The 14,995-nt window shown below is 40.7% G+C and overlaps 1 protein-coding gene across 2 annotated transcripts in view; it reads right to left on the bottom strand.

Annotated features, from left to right (window-relative positions):
• LOC125346243 (cytochrome P450 2C3-like) overlaps positions 1–14,995 on the bottom strand; it is a 74,229-nt gene that overhangs the window by 8,885 nt on the left and 50,349 nt on the right. The window lies entirely within an intron of this gene.

Raw genomic sequence — 14,995 nt, 5'->3', positions numbered from 1 at the left:
CATGCATACGAGGCAAGCTCTTTTGAGGCAGGTGCTATTTAACAAAGCAGTTTATGAACACAATGCATCTTCATCAGCCCCTTCAACTTTCTCTTTCCTCTTCAACCTACCATTCCCTTACTTTTATTAATTTTGTGATTCATGCAATAAAACCTTGACTGAAGTCTTAAAGTTATTGATTGTGTTCTCAGTGTATTTGAAAGTTATTTCCTTAACGGACTTTACTGATAACATCCCAGACATAGAACAGTTGGAAATGATTCTTCCAACTACACATTATGATTATCATCCCATAAATTCCCCTTTTGTACTGGGTTGTTATGATTTCTACAATTATTCATTATGTATCCTCAATGTGCCTTTACAATGACTGTCTTATGAATTCTCTTGAAAGTGTATAGAAACCAGGACAGTTAAACACAGAAGAACAGTAATGTTAATGTTTATACATATATAGTTCTCGTCACAAGAAATTTTGTTGCTTAATATAGTACCAGTTTATTGTTCATTGTCCTTCTGGTTTAGGTTGCAAGTTGACTCCCTTTAGCATTTCTCACATCTGCATATGGGATTACTCTACTATTTCATATATCTTAGAATATCTTACTAACTTCTATATTAAAAACATGATAGTAGGGGCTGGGGATATGGCCTAGTGGCAAGAGTGCTCGCCTCGTATACATGAGGCCCTGGGTTCAATTCCCCAACACCACATATACAGAAAATGGCCAGAAGTGGCGCTGTGGCTCAAGTGGCAGAGTGCTAGCCTTGAGCAAAAAGAAGCCAGGGACAGTGCTCAGGCCCTGAGTCCAAGCCCCAAGATTGGCCAAAAAAAAAAAAAATGATAGTAGATTCTTATAATACTTGCTTGTTGGGGATTCTCACTGCCCTTCAACCAGCCCTGGGGCAGTGTGGGAGGGAGCTCCTCCCACCTTCCGGCCTCAACCAGAAGAGAAGCAAGCCCAGCTTGGCCTCCCAGCTTGGCCACATGTCTTATGGTGGGGGCTGTAGTCCCCGCCCACAGAGGAAGTTTCATGACATCACCTAAAGGGCATCCCAGTCAGCCAATCAGTCAGTCACCCCAAGTCCTTCCCCTTCGGCTTTGTCATGGTAATAAATCCTCTCCCCGCCATCTGGGTGGCTGAGACCCATTCAACCATCAAGGTGTCTCCCTGATGTCTCTCTTCCCGCCACCAATCCTGACACATGAGGGGATCAGGTGAGGGGAGGCTTCAGCAACCTTTCCTCAACTTAGCATAATCCATGAGAGTACGCTTTTGCCTTCTGCAGGAGGAAGACAAGGCCGAGTGCTCTTTCATAGTTTTGGGGTTCAGGCATTTTCCCCGGGAAATAGGGGAAAAGGGATCCTTGAGGTCCCAACACTCGCTACTTGAGAGGTTCATGCAAAATGATTATAGGTTTAAGCCAGGAATGAAATTCAAACCAAAGGGTTGAAAATATGGCTCAAGTAGTAGAATACTTGATTAATATAGAGGAGGTGCTGAAGGCCATCCCCAAAACAACCTCATTTCAGAGAAGTGTTATTGCCAGATGAAGAATTCTCCCTTGAAAAGTTTTCTGTCTGCATCTTAAACATATTATGCTAACACTTGCTGACTTCTACAGTTTCTAAAGGAAAGATAGCCATTTACTGCTGGAGAAGCTACTGTACGTGAGGAATTGCTTCTCTCTTGCTGCTTTCAAGAGTTTTCTTTGGCTTTAATTTTAAACATTGATCAAGTGTATGAATAGTATGAATCTCTATGGTTTATTTGTCACAACTTTTGTTGAATTTCCTACATGAATTTCATTCATGACTTTCCTTGACTCAGAAACCTTTCAGCCATTATCTCTTCCATTATTCTGCCTCTTTTCTGTCCTTAGTATGTCTGGCACTCTGGGGACAAGTACTTCATCATCTTTTGTTGTACTCCCTGTTCTGTCTTATATTTGTTGCTTATCTCTTCTTCTTGCTACTTTTACCTTTTCATCTTTTACTTATTCTATTTTCTGTTGGCAAGCCATTTATAGAATAATTTCATCTATGTCTTCCTAGGAAAAGCACAACAAACAGTCAGAATTTACTTATGAAATCTTGGTAACCTGCGCTACTGATCTGTTTGCCACTGGCACAGAGACAACCAGCAGGACTCTGAGGTACGCTCTGCTGCTCCTGATGAAGCATCTGCACGTCGCAGGAAGGACCAATTACAGAAGGATAGTGAGAAGATACTACTAGCATCTTTCAGCTTGTTTGTCTTAGAAGAAATTCATTCTTCTTAGTTCTTCTTTGCTTTTGGCAAAACTGGGATTTGAACTCAGGGTGTCACACTTGCTAAGCAGCCATTCTGCCACTTTTAGGCTGAGCACAGACACCTGTGGACCACTGCTACAGTGGCCTGTGGGGACTGGACAGTTGAGCAGGGTGAAATCAATTCTGGGGAAACAGCATCTAACACAAGCCTGTGAGATAAGGATACTTGAAGCATACTCTTTTTCAAGTGTCATTTTGATTTAATTTACCATTTGAGTCTAGTTTCTCTTTCTATGACTACTGTACATTTTTCTCCACGCTGTTTTGATTCTATTTATTTGTTATTTGCTTAATGCCAGTAGCTGGGCTTCGTTGGACCTATGGCCTAAGGCTCTTGATCAATTTTTGCACTCAAATCTGGCACTGTACAGATTGAATTATGCTTCCCGTTCCAGCTTTTCACTAGTTAATTGTAGATAAGAGTGTCTTGGATTTGTCTGCCTTTTTCATTTGAACTTCTATCATCAGTCCTCTGTTTTGTGAGTAGCTAAGATTATAGGTGTAAGACACCAACATCTCACCTGATTATTTTTTAAGCATTTCATTAATTCTATTGAAATCATCTCCATGAATGGTAACCTATAGGTTCAAACTAATGTATCAAATTGATTGATGACCAGTATACATTCTATTTCTGTTAGTCATCTCTTGCTTGTATCTTGCCAGATAAAGCCCAGGAAGAGATTGACCATGTGATTGGCAGACACCGGAGCCCTGCATGCAGGACAGGAGCCAAATGCCCTACACAGAAGCTGTGCTGCATGAGGTCCAGAGATACATTCATCTCATACACCCAACAACCTGCCCCATGCAGTGACCCATGGCATTAAGTTCAGGGACTACTTCATTCCCAAAGGAAGCAACTTTTGTGAACTGCACTTCAGTGCTCTTGATGTTCCCAGATCCATAGAATAATCCTACCTGTATCAGCTTGAAAGAATTTGGAGCTACTTCCAGTTTTGTGTTTTTAAAACTTTAACCCAGATCTCATTATCTGGCTGTATGAGTCTTGTATTATTTGGCTATTCATAGGTGTTATGAGTTCCAAGGAATGATGCATGTTCAGTTTGTTAATCTTGTAAAGACTGCTACGGGACATTTTATGTGGATATCAATAGATCTGTGTGTAATGGTGGAAGGGCTTAACTATGAGTCATTGTCATTACAGGAATGATCCACCAGTACCAGGTCTTTAACTTCTTTGAACACCTTACTGTACCTGCTGTGGTGTCCAGGACAGTGCTGGAAAGACTTGTGTGAGTGGGAATTCTTCTTTCTCACAAGGGAGTTTCGAAGGCTTTACTACCTCACTCCCAAGAATGATGGCTTCAGTAGATTTTAGTAAATGTCATTTAACAGATAGGGAAATTTTTCCTCTTCTTAGAACACATATTCAACTTTTATTATTGCATTTGGATTAGTATGAACATCTTGTCTTCATATGCTAGAGCAATTCTTTGTCCTTTGTTTCCTTTCATTATATTAATATTAACAGAGAATCCAACCAACAGTCATTTGAAATGTCCCTCAGAATGGATTGTGCCATTGTTGTCAATAAAGTAGATTCCTGATCAGATTCTGTTAAAGAAAAATACATATGTTCTATGCATGTGACACTGAATCACACTGTTGAGGTGGAGACAAACAACTCTTCTGTCATTATTTATTGTACTACTCTTCTCATTTAATAAGTAGATATCTTCTAGTTCTCTCCATCATTAAGATTGGGCTTTTATGTGTACTTGATTAAAATCAATGGTATGACACTTTAATACCACATTAATATATTATTAATTATTAATATAAATATTAATAATAATAGCAAAGAACTCCTGCATGTCAAAATGAGGACAAACTGCATAGCAATATTATATATTGGTTGTATATTTCTTTGAATTTGTTTTTATGTTTTTTTTCCAGAAAATCACATTGCTAAACAAATCAGATATTTATTCATTAGAAGTGAGGTGAACAGATACTATGGGCATTCAAATAGAATCTTCCTTTAAAAACCAGAATCCATGTAAGTTACATGGAAGGGGAAGTGATAAATTGGAACAGGAGGTAGAAACAGAAAGCAATGTCCAAGCTTGATAGTAAGAAGAGATCCAGTCATTTAAGTGCCAAATACCCAAACAATCAGTACACGAAAACCATTAACAGTCACTTCAGCAAGATCACTAGCACTGCCTCAGACTTCAGTCCCACTGGTCATGTGATCTGTCTTCTTGGAAATGCCATAGATCTGCTCTGGCCTGGTTTTCTCTTTTATAGCTCAAGAACATCTTGACCTAAGTGATTTCCACTGGAACTTTCTGCTTCTCCATTTCTGTATAACGTAGCTCATATGTATGTGCTGTTTCCAGGGTACCGCGTTATTAACATCCCTGAGATTTGTGTTGTATAACAATAAGGAATTCCCTAACCCAAAAGACTTCAACCCTAGCCACTTTCTAGATGAGCATGGCAACTTCAAGAAAAGTGACTACTTTATGCCTTTCTCAACAGGTAAGAGAAATTAATTTTTCGTATGTTCCAGGAGATAAAGCAGCTTATGGTGATCTGTTGCAGCTTAGGTGGCATCTTCTCTGGAGCTGGAAGACCTGCTCTTTGTTCATGCGTCAGAACACTCTCCCAAAGCTCATGCACTCATACTACTCATGGTGGGTTCTCATTGGTGGCTACAATAGGATGGATTTAGATTATTGACACATTTCTTACAATGTGAGAAAGCTACAGTGACAGTTGTCTGCATTCTCCTGAGGCATCACAGAGATAATGAAGATCTTTCCCTAGAAGTTCAAACCACTTAAAAGTTCCTCACCCACCCCTGCCGTGGTGGGTCATGCTTTAATCCTAGCTACTCAAGAAGCTGAGATCTGAGGATCATGGTTCAAACCCAGCCCAGGCAGGAAAGTCTGTGAGACTCTTATCTCCAATTAACAACCAGAAACACTGGAAATGGTTCTGTGGCTCAAAGTTGTAAAGTGCTAGACTTGCACTGAAGAGCTTAGGGACAGCTCCCAGGCTCAGAGTTCAAGCCCCAGGTCCAACAGAAATAAAAAATTTCTTCACCTACCAGGAAGAAAGTGGTATGACTCTATCTTCATGGAGGAAATTCTGTATTGTGATGGTCACCCTCCTCAGGGAAGAAACTGACATACAAATATCCATTCCTCAGGAAAATGATTTTCTTCCTCTAGGAGGAGAGGGTTACTTTGGAGAGAAACTGAGCCTGAAAAGCCCAGTGCACTGGGTTTTGTGCTAACAGAGAGAGTGCACTAGGAATGTTTGTTAAAGTCTTACCTTCAATTTTGACTACCTATCTCCTGATTTTCTTACTCAATTCCTGGATGTGGCAACCAGATAAACTTCTATATTACTTTTAAAAATACCAAACATAGGAGCTGGGGATATGGCCTAGTGGCAAGAGTGCTTGCCTCGTATACATGGGGCCCTGGGTTCGATTCCCCAGCACCACATATACAGAAAATGGCCAGAAGTGGCGCTGTGGCTCAAGTGGCAGAGTGCTAGCCTTGAGCAAAAATAAGAAGCCAGGGACAGTGCTCAGGCCCTGAGTCCAAGCCCCAGGACTGGCCAAAAAAAAAAAAAAAAGTGTTAAAAATACCAAACAGGGCTGGGAATATGGCTTAGTGGTAGAGTGCTTGCCTAGTACACAAAAATATGGCTCAGTGGTAGAGTGCTTGTCTAGTATACATGAAGCCCTGGGTTCCATTCCCCAGCACCACATTTATAGAAAAAGGCCAGAAGTGGCGCTGTGGCTCAAGTGGCAGAGTGCAAGCCTTGAGCAAAAAGAAACCAGGGACAGTGCTCAAGCCCTGAGTCCCAAACACCAGGACTGGAAAAGAAGAAGAGGAAGAAGAAGAAGAGGAAGAGGAAGAGGAAGAAGAAGAAGAAGAAGAAGAAGAAGAAGAAGAAGAAGAAGAAGAAGAAGAAGAAGAAGAAGAAGAAGAAGAAGAAGAAGGAGAAGAAGAAAAAACAGAAATACTCACTATTTTATCATCTTATTCAAAATGTTTCCCCAGGTTCCCACCAAAATTAAAGACATAAAGGGCACCTACCCAAGACAAGGTGCTATGCTATTTGTTAGCACCTGACGTGAAGACAAAAATTCATGAAATATTTCATACATATATACATAAATTTTACGGTTCTGATGGCATGGGGAAATGTCAAGTGTTTCCTGTCAACATTCCTGTCACTGTTCATTATTTATGTCTTGTCAGTTAAAGTCCAGAAAGAAATTGACTATGTGATTAGCAGACACCAGAGCCCCTGCATGCAGGACAGGAGCCGCATGCCCTACACAGAGGCTGTGCTGCACGAGGTCCAGAGAAACATTGAGTTCATATACCCAACAACTTCCCCATGCAGTGACCTGTGACACAAAGTTCAGAGGCTACTTAAGGTGAGCCCTTTTCTCTGCTGGCCCTTTGCGCCCCCTGATGTTCGCAAATTCACAATGCCCTTTCAGATATCTGCCAACACACAAGACAGAAGCTGGAACTGATTTCATGTGGCAGCATGATAGATTTTGTGCAGTGTCCAGTTTGGGACTATTAGCCTTCTCCATAGGTTTCTGTAACGTACGTTGTGAATCTTTCACATTTTTTCTGTCTACTTAGAATTTTTTCTGGATATTCACAGGTGTAAAGAGTTCAAAATGAATGTTCAAAGTTCAATTTGTTCGTTTCCTAAAAGATGCATCCGAGATTTTTGTCAGGATATTATTAAAACAATTCATACTTTTGCCAGATTCTGATGGCTCACTCAGTAATCCTAGCTATTCAAGAGGCTGAGATCTGAGGATCGTGGTTCAAAAAGCCAGCTCCAGCAGGAAAGTCTATGACACTCTTATCTCCAATAAACTACCTTCCCACCCCCTAAGAAAAGCTGCAGTGGAGCTGTGGATCACGTGGTAGAATGCTGGCCTTGAGTTAAAGCCTCTCAAGAACAACATCCAGGCCCTAAGTTCAACCCCAAGATTGGCACAAACATGCACACAAAAATATATACATAATTTTGAAAAGAGCTTATTATTTGCTTCAACTGATAGATAACACTATGTCTCTATTTCATTTTGACTGTGCTTCATTTTTTTCGTAATTACGTGCTTTTAGCATTGTAGCTTGCAAACATTTGTTAGTTTTGTTTCCTGGATAAATGACATTTTCCTTGTTATTACAATTTAGATATCTTACTTTTTAATTAATTTTTTTGTGAGATAGAGTTTCCTACCATGTGACTTCAAGCTGGGATCCTCAGATCTCAGCTTCCCGAGTAGCTAAGATTACAGGCAGGAGCCAACAGTGCCCCACCGATGCCTCTACTTCTTATTCTCCTAAATCAGGAATCATTCCGTTATTTTTGAGTATTTCTTCCAGTATGTCAGCCTTCATAAAGCACCAAATAAGCAGCATTTAGAAGTTCCTAAGGGTGATTGTGTCATTATTTTTTATGGATTAGATTCCAGATATAATTCATAATGAAGACAGCATACTATGACACTCAACTATATCAGTGGAGGGAGGGAGATAATAATTTGACCGGCTACACTACCATGTATGCTAAATCCTTCATGAAATAAGGTGATATCTGGCAGATTCATCTATGGTAGATGTTCAGCATTTATGTGTTGTTATGCAAACATGGCAAAAATTTAATCTTTGGTGGAAATAACTAAGTTACCCTCTCTCTGCTTTTGCTTCCATTGATGATCCTTGCCTGACCATTGTTAATGGCCAGAAATGCAAAAAAAAAAAAATAGATTAAATTTCTAATCTTATCCTCACTTTTCTTTTGTCAAAGGCTTAATGTTTCCTAAGGAATTCTCTGTATTTTACAATTGAAACAAATTGAATTATAACAGGTTTTAGCCTGCTTTTTGGACTTGCTTGTATTTTAGAAAAGCACACCTGATTTTCTAATGTTTTTGTTGTTATAAAGGTGTTATTGAGGGGATAAAGTTAAATAAGTCAGGTAAAGCGTATGTTCCTGGGCTGGGAATATGGCCTAGAGGTAGAGTCCTTGCCTTGCATAAATGAAGCCCTGGGCTCAATTCCTCAGCACCACATATATAGAAAAAGCCAGAAATAGCACTGTGGCTCAAGTGGTAGAGTGCTAGCCTTGAGCAAAAAGAAGCCAGGGACAGTGCTCAGGCCCTGAGTCCAAGCCCCACGACTGGCAACAAAAACACACCAAAAAAACAAGAGTATGTTCCTTTTTGGACAGTATGACCCCATCCCTCTCTCTCTCTGAGTTTGTTCCCTCCCATCCCCACTGGCAAGTTGTATTGTTCATTTTCAACACAGAGTCTAGTGAGTAACATTTGTTCCCACTTTTGATGTTTATTTTTAAACTTCTATAAACATGTGCTCTAAAACTTCACCCTATAAACAAAACCTAGCATTGAATCCAAACTCCATAGGAGTTGTGTGGAATATACAGTGACAAACTGGAGTGGGTGTTGCGACAGGCACAAGAGCCCACTCTTGAAGAAAATGGGAGCCCATTCAGAAGTTTTTGCAATACTCGAATGCCTAGCAAGGGAAATGCTTTTTGAGGACACATTATTGCAATCTTTGCCCCTAGTCTCAAAAACAGACCCACTGATTGCATCAACGGTCTCATTGGAAATGCCATTAGCTTTTCTTCAAAAGTAGAACTAAGTGATTTCAGTGTAACTCCCATGATTTCGTTATTCACCTGGTTTTCCATGTGTGTTGTTTCCAGGGCACATCTGACATCTCTGATATCTGTGCTATATGATAGCCAGGAATACCCCAACCCAGAAAGGTTTGACTCTTCTGGCCACTCTCTAAATAAGAGTGGCAACTTCAAAAAGATAGAATACTGTTAGTCCATTTGCCTGGGTAACAGCCATTCAAAATTCCATCCAACAACCTTAGTGTCTGGAGCAGATGCAAACAAAGGGCTTAATGTTGTAACAATTACAAACCAGGAGTAACTCCACTCCCCAGTGTTTATTTTGTTTTTCTAGGAAAACAGGTTTATGTAGGAGAGGGTCTGCCCCATATGGAGCTGTTTTTAATTCCTGACTAGCATTTTACAGAACTTTAATCTAAAATCTCTAGTTGACCCAAAGGACCTGGACACATTCCCGTGGGCCAAAAGGATTTTCTTCCCTGCCACCCGTGTACCAGCTCTGTTTCATTCCTGTCTCAGGAGAAGCACTGTCTGCCTGCTACTGTGCCGGCTCTTCCTCCGGGTCACTGGCTGCTTCTTCCCTCGTGCCAGATGCCTGCCCTCCCCTCAAAGCTCATGTCACCCCCTTTCCTAAAGATCCAGGGACCCATTCACCCCTCTGTAGAGCTTGCAGGGGTCACTGCACAAACACACCTGCTCTTCCGAGTGTTTCATTGCACTTGTTTTGATCATGCCAGTTTCCAGTGCACAGCTACAGCTGTGTAGTTAGTATGTTATCACTGAAAAACAGCAAAATGATTCACAGATGATCTCTTGGAGTCATGTCTCCTCTGTTATGCTCGTGATAATAAGCATTCTTGATTTTCTGTCTGTCCTCAGATTTCCTTTGCCATGTAGAGGAAGATGGAAGGCACTAGAAATGCAAAGAAGGTGCTGTTCTACTCCATGCTAAGTGTAGAGAATGTAAGGGGAGGATGGTAAAAGACAGAATCAGCTGAGTGTCAGCAGAGTTTCTAGAGGTTTTACTTCAAAACAGAGTGAGAATTCTTAGATGCTGACCCAGCCTGTAGGGAAATAAGATGGGAATGAATCAAAGGAAGGAAAATACATTGAGGATAGAATTCATGACCCTGTTTTGATGTTTCTGTGAACAAGAAAGAAAACTTGAGATATTATTCAGAGCAATGTGTGAATTTACGCTTTCATGTTTCTGAGTGTTATTCTTCATATCTTTTGAGTCTTCTTCTTTCTTCCCATCAAGACAAAAATCTCATTTTCTATTATTTTTCTACCTTCCAAGTATTGTTTACATCCAATCTAAACGATGACAGCAAGAACCTGAAGTCATTCTCTCATGAGACTGCAGAATACGAACAAAGTGAACACCTAAAACAGAACAGCAATTATTTTCCTTTCCTTTCCTAATAAAATGTTAAATGCAAAGTAACTTCTCTCTCCACCTCCTCCTCTCTCCCAAAGGGAATGACTTTGTCAGACAATTTGTAGGTAACACTACTGTTTATGTGGATATGTTCATTTGTATATACATAAGTACACAGACATAGATCCACATATTAGTTTATAGATAGGATTTTATAAATATACTTCTTTACAGAATTCTTTGCAGCTTCTCGTGCATGACATTTGTAAAACATGCTGTTTGGCCACTAAACTATATGCCAGAAAAACCTTCAAAATTATAAAAACATGAGATATGATTTCTTTTTGCTAATCCTAGAGCTTGAACTCTGGGCCTGGGAAGTGTCTTTGAGCTTCTTTTGGTCAAGGTGAGCATTCTACCATGTGAGCCACAGTGCCACATTGGGCTCTTCTGAGTAGTTTATTGGAAATAAGAAATAAGATTTTCGTGCCCGAGTCAGCTTCAAACAGTAGATCTCAAACTCCTAGGTAACTAGGATTATAGGTGTGAAGCACTAGTACCCGGCAAGATATGATTTTTAATAGTTAATTTCAACTAATATATTGAAAAATATTTAAACTGATGGCATATTTCAAAATGTTCTGAAGCACACATATACTGTATGAAGTTCACATCAGGTTAAACATGTTCGTATCCTCACATATTTATCATTTCTTATGGTAAACCATTCACAGTCATTTTTCTATCTTTGGATAATGACACTATATTATCATAACCAAGTTTCTCTACTGTGTATTATACACTGTGTATTTTTGTCTATGAGTGTGTGGGGGTAGGGGGGTGTACTGGTACTGGGAACTTGAACTCAGGGCCTTGGTTCTGTCCCTGAACTTTTCTGCTCAAAGTTAGTACTCTACCAGTTGAACCACAACTCCACTTCTGGATTTTTCATAGATAATTGGGCAAATGGTGTTTGGTTCAAGCCCCAGACTGGCACTGCAAACAGCAGAGTCACTACAAGCTCTTGGGAAAACCCAATGGGCACTAAGGCATGAGTTGGCTCTGCCCCAGGCCTACACCTCCTGGAAAGTCCCTTTTCAAAAGAGTCCCTAAGTACAGGTGTCTGTTACCTATTGGGTGTTAATTGCATCATATACTGGGTGATTAGCCTATATAGGCTTTGAAACTGCGCAATACACTAGATCTGCACCTCCAGTCTGTCTCCTCCGTGACCCCCTCGTTTTCATGACTTGGGCTCCACTTGCCGCCCCCCTGCCCCAAGCCGCTGGCCGGCAGCGACTGCAGCAACTGCAGCAACTGCAGCAACTGGTGCCTGAACAGGGACCCAGGTAAGTGATTGGTGCCCAACGTGGGGCCCCACGTTGACGCACATAAGCGGGTAAGTGAACCTCTCCAAACCATATGGGGAACATGAACTCACAAAGAAAGGAAAGCCAGATTCGTGTTCTCAAAGGGATCTTGGAGAGTAGGCATCTTCATTTTTCTGATAAGCAACTGGATAAGTTGTATGCTACTGTTTGTTATCTTTGCACCTGGGTCCTTGCAGGGGAGGTTGGGACGATTCTTCTTGGGAACGAGTGGCCTGTCTGACCCAAGGGGGTGAATATGTTAACAATTTGCCCCCCCCATTACCCCCTCCCCGTGTGTCTGCCATTATCAGCTGCCTCCAAGGCGTCCCTACATCTGTCCCCGCAGTTCCTACCACCAGGGCTGTAAGTACTCCTGCCCCTTCAAGCAGGAGAGACTCCGCCCCATAGATAAAGGCGTAGAGACGCCTTTGCTTAAGGACGACTCTACGACTGTTGGCAGGGGCAGCGCCTAGGCTATCAGGCCCGTTTACCCCACCGCCCTCTTCCCAGTCCCAAAATAGAGGACATTAGTCTTGCCTCCCAAGCCACTGGCCGGCAGCGACTACAGCATCTGCAGCAATACTCTATATTTTCACAAATAATTCTTAACCAAACTGCTATGAAAGTGAGTACTATGGAAAAGTAGTTTTAATTGCATCAGCAGTCATGAGGGAGGCCATACTGAGGGAAAAGCACATCCATGGACTGTAGAAGTAAGAGACCCAAGGCACACACAGTGGGCACTGAAGCCTGAGAGCATTTCAAGCATGGACTCCTCTAATTCAGTGGAAAAACCAGCAAGAGAATCAGTAGGCATTAAACAATGTATACATAGGAACCCCTGCTGAGTAAATGTAACACACACACATATATTCTGTATAGTATTAATTTAACAGATAAAATGTTATTACATCATTCACAGTGAAATAGATGGACCTGGAAAAAATTTATATTGAGTGAGTTAAAGAGTGCACACATTCTCTCATATATGCAAGGTACACTTAAAATATGAACATATATTAAGACCCATACAGAATCATATACATATAGACACAATCAAGCTGAATTAAGCATGGTTTCCATGGTGTAACTCCTTTGAACATTTGACAGGCAGTTCAAAGTAGTGAATACTAGGAAGCTGAAACATGTCTTGTCTGAGCCAGGGTACAATCCAATGGGAGCAGCAGACACCTGGAGAGAGGAATGGCTAGTGAATGCTGTCCTGTTACTCACTAGGAATGGAAAAAAGAAACTGGAGGAGAATCATGAGAATTGAATAGATGGTAGAGAGAGGGAGAATGAGGGAAGGGGTAAGTGATCAAATGCATCACACACATGAAAACTCCTTTGTACAACTACTCAAAGATATTAAAAATGGTTATTACTACTGCCAATGAAATCGAGGGGCCAAGAATAAATGGATGAGGCCAAAAAGAATAAAGTAAACAGCTGCATAACCAAAAGAGACAATTTATGATATAATGGGTGACTCAAGGAAGTGGTGCTGTGACTAAAGTGGTAGAGCCCTCGACTTCAGCAAAAGAAGCTCAGGGACAGTACCTAGGTCCAGACTTCAAGCCGTAGGACCAGCAAGAAGTAATAATAAATAAATAAATAAAATGATGACTCAAGTGATACAACTTTGTAATTGAAAGTCAAAAATTAAGAGCACAATCACTTGAATAGAAGAAACTACTTGGTTGAAATCCCTATGGAGAGGCAGGATCAAGTGAAAAGAAAATAAAAAATTGAAGACAAGGGGGATGAATTCACATATTCAATAACAGGACAGAAGAAAAGCACAGAGAGACAAAAGTGATGGAGAAATTAGTAAATCATTCTGGGCGCTGTTAGTATTTCCAACAAGTTAGTTAGAGGAATCCAAAGTTGAAATTACAAGGAAAGACACATGACACTCACAAGATTAACAAATCTAGTTGCATAGTAAACATACCTCCTGCACAATCCTGTCCCTGATGGACAGGGAGAAAGCTTGACACAGAACCACAGTGAAGTTTCAGCAGTTCAAGCAGTGAAGGGTGCAATGTTCAGATTCCTGAAGTTCAGGGTGAAGCCCAAGCACTGAGCCTGTGGCTGGCACAGTCAGTACTTGGGGAGAAAAGTCAGAGGGCTGAGTAGAGTGAACATAAGTGCAAGTCTTCTGATGCGCATACAGTAATCAAGTCTTTGTGATGATCCATGATAGAACAGAAAAGTGATAAATGAATGAAAACCAAGAGAAGATTTTCATGAAGCAAAGTATTTTTGAAAAATCTACCAAGTCATTTGGTTACAATATGCTAATTCCTAACTTAAAAACAAAGGTTGTTAACGTCTTTGTAAATGCTACTTTCCCACCAAAGCTACTGAGCTTGTTTTACCCAACATAAGGAGGTGGGAGTCTTCATTCATTTAGAGCTAGGTGGGTCAGGCAGCAGGTTAGTACTTACTTCACTCTACATATTATACTCCCAGGATCTGGGGTCCCTCAAGTTTTACAAATTATAAATGCAAACTTTTCTGATATCTATATTAATTATTAGCTGAATTCAAGTTTATTTGAAGCCACTTATTAATAAGAAAATCAAGTATTTAGTCATAGTGCAGAGTTAGCAATTTTTTTACAAATTCAGAAATTCCTTAGGGGGAAGGATGTAAGATGTAGAAAATGTGTGTTTTTGCCTCAGCTTTACCAGCTGGGTTTTATGTCTTTCACCAATGTCTTCATGCCTAAGACTCAAATTTCAAAGCCCTAAAGGAAAACAATTTGACAGGCAAAGAAAAATGGGCCAATGACAATGGTTAAGATAGATAGCCACATAAGAGCTCAGAATCCCTATATACCAGGCTGGTAAAAGGGTAGGCAACTGGATTTTAACAGGTCTTAATTTTCCATATTGAGGAAGATAAGAGGCCAAGAACAGTGGCTCAGGCCTGTAATCCCATCATAGGAGGCAATTGCCCCTCAGGAGGCAAAGATTCAGAGGACTGAAATTTGAGACCAACTTGAACAAATAGAAAAACCCTGCCTCAAAAAACAAGCCAGACATGAAGCGGGAGCGGGGGGGGGGGGGGGGGGTGAGGGTGCTTGTAGTTTTAACTTTGGTAGAGGGATAAGTAGGAAGATTATAGTCCAGAATAGCTTTAGTAAAATTAAATATAAAGACTCTGTTTTTAAAGAAATCACTAAAGCAAGGACAGAGGTATTTCTCAAGGGTTATAGCACTGGAGAGTGCAAGGCCA

The sequence above is a fragment of the Perognathus longimembris genome, chromosome 2 (genome assembly GCF_023159225.1).
Source record: "Perognathus longimembris pacificus isolate PPM17 chromosome 2, ASM2315922v1, whole genome shotgun sequence".
Classification (NCBI taxonomy): Eukaryota; Metazoa; Chordata; class Mammalia; order Rodentia; family Heteromyidae; genus Perognathus; species Perognathus longimembris.
The sequence above is the reverse complement of the archived record's forward strand: the minus strand, read 5'-3'. Positions and strand labels throughout refer to the sequence as shown.